A 6,657-nucleotide genomic window follows, 5' to 3' on the forward strand; every position below is an offset into this window, starting at 1 on the left:
GAATATCCCACATGCCGTGAAGCAACTAAGCCCATGCGCCACAACTCCTGAGCTCGCGTGCCACAACTACTGAAGCCTGAGCGCCTAGAGCCCATGCTCTGCAACAAGAGAAGCCACCGCAATGAGAAGCCCACGCACCACAACGAAGAGTAGCCCCCGCTCGCTGCAACTAGAGAAAGCCCGCGTGCAGCAACAAAGACCCAACGCAGCCAAAAATAAATAAATAAATAAATAAATAAAATTTTTTTAAAAAAAGAAAGTTTCCCTGTAACTGAATCAAATACTAAAAATCATTTTCTGTTAATATTTGCATCCACATTGACAAAGGTGCTTCAGTTCTTAAATTTAAAAGCCAGTCAATTAAAATTAAATAAAAAGTGGCTACGCATTAGGCTGCCCAGGTCTAGAAGTGGGTGTCAGGGGTGGGAAGCAGGGTGGCCAGGTGACATGCAGCCCTTGGATGGCTGACTCCGAGTGCCTGGAGGGAGACTCTGCATATGAGCTAGTACACGAAACGGTGCCACCCTGTCCTACCCGCCAAGAAGAAAGGAGATATCAAGACAAAAACAGATTTCTAGGGAGACTAATCAGCAACAGGATAGAGGAAACAAAACAGAAAAAAAGCAAAGTCAGGAAGACCAATGGACAGTTAACTGTAATAAGTAAAATGTGAAATAACAAGGACTGGGACCGGAGGTGGGAAGGAGGAATGAGGGGGAGTTGATGATCCAAGAGGCTGTTTGTTGGATAGAAAAACTGACAAGACTGAAGAATGGGTGGGACACATAAGTAGAGCCACTGGCTGAAGACGTCAGAGGGACCTGGTTTTTGTTGGCTGGTTTTGTGTTTTGTTTGGGTTTTTGTTTTGTGTTTGTTTTTTCTCTATTCTCTCTTCTATGCGCATAGCGGTTTCCAAGAGTTCATGGATTCTTCAGGTGCAACACTTGGGAATGCAAAGGGTCTATTATTATGGACAAGAGCTGAAGAGAGGAGAGGAGGGAACAGAGGAGAGGTGAGAAGGAGACAGAGGGAGAGGCTATAAATTCTAAATTTACGATTTACCAATAAATAGAAGATAGATCAAACCATTTGAGTGAGTGAGATCACCCAGGGAGGTATGAAGAGTGAGAAGACATGGGCCACCTCAGGGATAATACATTTCCAGGGACAGAGAAGCCTTCTGAGGAATGTTTCCAATGTGTGAAGTGACTGAACCAGACAGGTTAGGGGTCTGCTCCAGGGCCTCATTCACTTGACCAACATTTACTGAGACAAAGGTCTAGGTGTTCTCATTCTAGACACAAGTGAGGTGGGCCAGCCTGGAAGAGTGCCCTGCTAGGGTCGCAGCCAGGACTGAACCCCCAATGGCTTCTGCCCGCAGCAGGGTCTCTGTCCTACACCACAACAGAGCAGGAGTCATGCACAGTGTCACTGGCGAGGTTCTGGCCTTGGAGACGGGTCAGTCTAAATCGTGTTCTTTTCCCTTGATGTTTCATTTGCCATTTCTAAGAATGTTCTTCAAGGAAGATCTTACTTTTACCACCAAGAGCAAAGTAGTTAGATTCACATTTTAAAGGGAAAAGAAAAGATGGGGCTGTGTAGAGTTGGGATGAGGGAGAAGTCTTCTCCTTTACAGGAGTGATGGTGTGGAGGCAGCACAGGGCTTTGGAGAGGGAAGTAGGTGTTGGTCTCCCATCCATTAGCTGATACAAAAAGATGGATGTGGAGGTATAGAAAAGACAAATTATGATGCAAGAAAATTCAGAAGACGTTCCATTCAATATGAACTGATGACACATCATACCATTTAACTTCGGAAAGGAGTAGTGCTCAAATTGACTTGGGATGGAAAGGTCTAACTTTGTAACTTCTCTTTCCATAGAAATGTCATAACATTTTCCCTTAAGGCTCAAAGGGGCCGCCATACTTTCACTTGCTGGAACACAGATTTCTATCCCACCCTGGTGAACAATTACGATTTTACATTGGTTAGTTATGAAAATTCTATTTTGCCTGCTTTGTAATTTGGAGGAATGTTTAGTATTCTGGGTTCAAGCTGTGAAATACAATAGAGAAAATTACCCATCTTGTAAACATAATTCCTTTTATTGCATAGTTGACTTAAAAAAAATAAAGACCTTTAAAGGAACAATTTATTCATTAAATCCAACAATGTGCATAAAACAATGCTGTACCTCAATTCAGTCCTTACTTCTTTCCAAATTTTTCATAAAAGGTAGAATTCAGTCTCATTAACTTCACACTTCTCTCAGTGACATTCAAGATTCTGAAATCAGAGAACCATGGAACGTGCAGTAAGAAAAAGCAGTTGCCTGGGGTATCTTTCTTCCCCCTCCATCTGACATTTCCTACACATCATTAACGTGGACTCCTCTGTGCCCTTCCAAAATCTCTACTCTTTTGGAGGAATCTACTTGTGTTTTTCTTATGTGTGAATGCATCTGACTGCGCCAGACCTTCAGGGAAGGACTCTCAGGCACATCTTTGTATCTCCAGAGGTTACCCCAGTAACTGGTCTAGGAAGCACCCAGTAAATATTTGTGTAAGAAATAAAGAATGGATATATAAATGAACAAGCGAATGAATTAGAAGAACTGGATTGAGGACTTCCCTGGTGGTGCAGTGGTTAAGAATCCGCCTGCCAATGCAAGGGACACGGGTTCGAGCCCTGGTCCAGGAAGATCTCACGTCGCAGAGCAACTAGGCCTGTGCAGCACAATTACTGAGCCTGCGCTCTAGAGCCCACGAGCCACAACTACTGAAGCCCGCGTGCTTAGAGCCCATGCTCCGTAACGAGAAGCCACTGCAATGAGAAGCCTGCACACCGCAACGAAGAGTAGCCCCCGCTCGCCGCAACTAGAGAAAGCCTGCGCGCAGCAACCAAGACCCAACGCAGAAAAATTAATTAATTAAAAAAGAAGAACTGGATTCAGAGCTGGAATTCTTACTACCTAGAGCAATTCACTCCACCTCTCTGAGCTTCAATTTCCTTATCATAATAAAGAGAAACAGTAGACTGCCTAGTGAACTTCTCAGGGCATTGGAAAGCATCACATATGATAATATATGTGAAAGCCCCTGACAAATGGTAAAGCACTATGCAAATATTAGTTACTGTCTGGTGTCTGGATAGAGACATAAAAACCTAGCCAAGTATAAGACACGGATAGGAAGCAAATTCCACATGTCTGGGAATGGTGCCATTGTTGACCCAGATCCCAAAACAAAATCCTGAGAAACATCCTTGATTCCTCCTTCTCTTTCACTCCTAACACCCAGTTAGAACCAGTGCCACCTGTTTCACCATCACTAAGGACAATACAGGCATGAACAATTACACATTCAAGGCTCCACTCCTGCTGGTAGCAGCAAGTCCATTTCCTCCCTGTATATCACATCTCCCCATAATTGACCACAGCCTCCAAGGCCTTACCCAATCCCAGGGGTGGGATCAGGACACAAAGGATGGTATTGGTTCTTCATACAAACACCCACTGGAGAACCAACTAGAGGACTGCTATCTGACAGAGTTCTCCCACAATTTTGTGTTTTAAACAAGTTCTGTACAGTGACTGCCGCTGCAAAGTCTGTTCCAGAGCCCATCTCAGGCTGCGAGGCATGTCACATCATGTACCATGATAGCTCGGGAGGGTAGGTCTGGAGGAGCCTCCAGCACCAGTCACAGACTATGCTTAAACCAGCCCTTCTCCATAAACTCCAAAACCCCTGTCTTGGTCCCTGTTCACAAGCCCCCTTTCCTCAGTCATTGCATTTACAGGATTTCATTGTCTGTCTCTGCCACTGGTTCTCAGAAGAGGTCTTTCTGTCCGAAGTTTACAGGTCTTCCTAACTTTGAATCTTGGGAAGCAGGTACGGAGTTCTCACATATTTTCCCACACTGAATAATGGGTGCCTTCCCCTCTTATATTTACATCACCAAAGGAGTTCTGTAGCTCTTATAGAACAATGAAGATCATTTCAAGGATACCACCCACCATGGGCACTCCATTCAATATCTGCCTTAACAGGCAATCTATTACACAAGCAACCACAAAGTTCAGCCCTTTTGAATGCCAAAACGCTTCTCAGTTCCATTCATTTGCCTCACCACCACCTTGTTCAGGCCACATCTTTCACCTGGATTATGGTGGCGGCTTCCTAACATTGTCTGCTTTGTATTGCTCCGTTCCAATCCATTCCCCAAACAGTAAGCAGAATACCCTTTGGAAACGCAAATCAGATCATGTCACCTCCTTGTTCAAAACAAGTCAGATGTTTCCCATTGACCTCCTAGTGAACCCCTTAACATGATTTTACAAGACCGTTGTGATCTACATACTTCTTCAGCTTTACATGTCATCTTCCTCTGCCTCGCCACTGCTCTCTAATCATCCCAGTCCTTCTTTCCTAGTCCTATCCTCCTGATTTATTTTCCCTTTCTGGCAAATACTAATCAATCAATCAATCTCTCTCCCTCTCTCCCTGCCCCTGTTCCCCTACCTTTCACTTCCCAGCCTTTCCCCTTCTTGTTCCCCAGCCTGAAATAATCTTCCCTCCATTCTTTACTGCTATGCTTCCTACTTCTCCTTTGCGTCACAATTTAAAGCCACTTCATGGAAAAAGTCTTTGCTGAGCCCCCAAAACTAGGTAAGAGTCATGTTTTATATGCTCTCATAACTATTGAACTAACTTTATTGTATTGTAATACCCATCATGTTGGTATTACAATTGCCCATCTCATTTGTTCTGTCTTTTCTTTGTTTCCTAACTAGAAGGGAAGCTCATTGAGGGCAGGGACTTTTAAGAGTTCAGTCGACAGGAGGTACAGAATAAAAATGTAACCACAGGAGGTCACATACATGAAATAAAACCTAATAAAATTTAATATCAAAAGTAACTAAACTATTGAATTCAGGACACTGGTAATAAATAGCCTTTGTTATGGTACAAATCCAGTTAGACCTAGATTTTACCTTCTTGAAGTTTAAATCTAAAAAAGATAACTGAGAAAGATAGATGGCAATAATCTCAGCTGTCTAAAACTTGATATAAAAATAGCATTTTATTATTAAAATGCATTTTATTATAGTTATGCAAGATGTTAGCATAAGGAGAAGTTTGGGGAGTAGTATACAAGAACTCTATATAGGAACTCAAATTTAAAAGTTTTTAAAAATGCTTTTTGTATGCATTCTTTCCTTAGCTATGTAATCCCCTTCAAAAAAAATGAATTCCACAGATATGTCAAGACAAAAGAGATGAGAACCTGAACATTTTTCAAAGTTAATACTGATCTAGAAATTCAGATATATATTTGGAGTGCCTAAAATATTCTATTCATTGCTTTACTAAAAGTATAATGATTTTGGTCTGTTACAAATTTCTTTTATTTCTATAAAGGTAAAAGCATATATAGAAAATTGATATTTTTACCATAAACAGCTTTGATTCTCAAAATTCCATAATGCCTACAATGGCTAAAATATTATTTTTAGGTAAGAAACTGCCACATCAATTTCGTTGAAATACACTACCGCTGTACCACAGTTCAGTAATAGGTTACAAGTCTCAATTACAGAAAATCCTTGACAGAGAAAAAAAATATCACATGAAAAGTGAAGCCCCATGCTGAGGGTATAAGCTTGATAAAAGCCAGTAAAGCAGGAAAAAAGGCATCTATCTAATTTCATGTTTTCATTATATTTTAAAATATGTATTCCGAAAATGTTGCCCTCTAACAAATTAACCCTCTGTCATACGGACGACAAATGGTTATGACATAGGACATAGAACATAAAATAGAATAAAACATTTAATGTGATTTCTGATATATATAACCTATTTAAACAGATTATTATTCCAGAAGGTTCTCTTTTAGTCTGCTACAAATTCATATAGTCACGTAACTAGGCCATGTTAAGCTAATGTAAAGTGATATTAAGTGGTGCTTTTCTTATTGTCTGAGGGGTCCCATGAAGCCCTCAGAGCTGAGGCCAATGGGTGTCATGTGTCTAGTCATTCTAAAGACAGGTGATGACTTAATCACCCAAGTGACTGGTTCAGTGCCCACCACCTCCGCCAGCTTATTCAGGAGAAACCCAGAGAGACTTATTAGAAAAATTAGAAAAGAGGTGATTTCTCAAAGTGAAAAGAAATGAGAACATTCTGGTATTTTTGTTTTCTTCCTCGTGGGGTCATTCTCTCCTCCTTCAAACTTAGGTCAAGGGGGTCAAGGAGGCAACAAGAAATTCCTTTGGGGAGATGGGAGGACAGGACTAGGAAAGAAGGGAAGGAACTGGTAAGCAGTGGTGGAGGCAGAAGAAGATGACATGTAAAGCTGAAGAAGTATGTAGATCACAACGGTCTTGCAAAATCATGTTACGGGGTTCACTAGGAGGTCAATGGGAAACATCTGACTTGTTTTGAACAAGGAGGTGACATGATCTGACTCGCGTTTCCAAAGGGTATTCTGCTTACTGTTTGGGGAATGGATTGGAACGGAGCAATACAAAGCAGGCAATGTTAGGAAGCCTCCACCATAATCCAGGTGAAAGATGTGGCCTGAACAAGGTGGTGGTGAGGTAAATGAATGGAATTGAGAAACATTCTGGCATTCAAAAGGGCAGAACTTTGTGG

The sequence above is a fragment of the Balaenoptera musculus genome, chromosome X (genome assembly GCF_009873245.2).
Source record: "Balaenoptera musculus isolate JJ_BM4_2016_0621 chromosome X, mBalMus1.pri.v3, whole genome shotgun sequence".
NCBI lineage: Eukaryota > Metazoa > Chordata > Mammalia > Artiodactyla > Balaenopteridae > Balaenoptera > Balaenoptera musculus.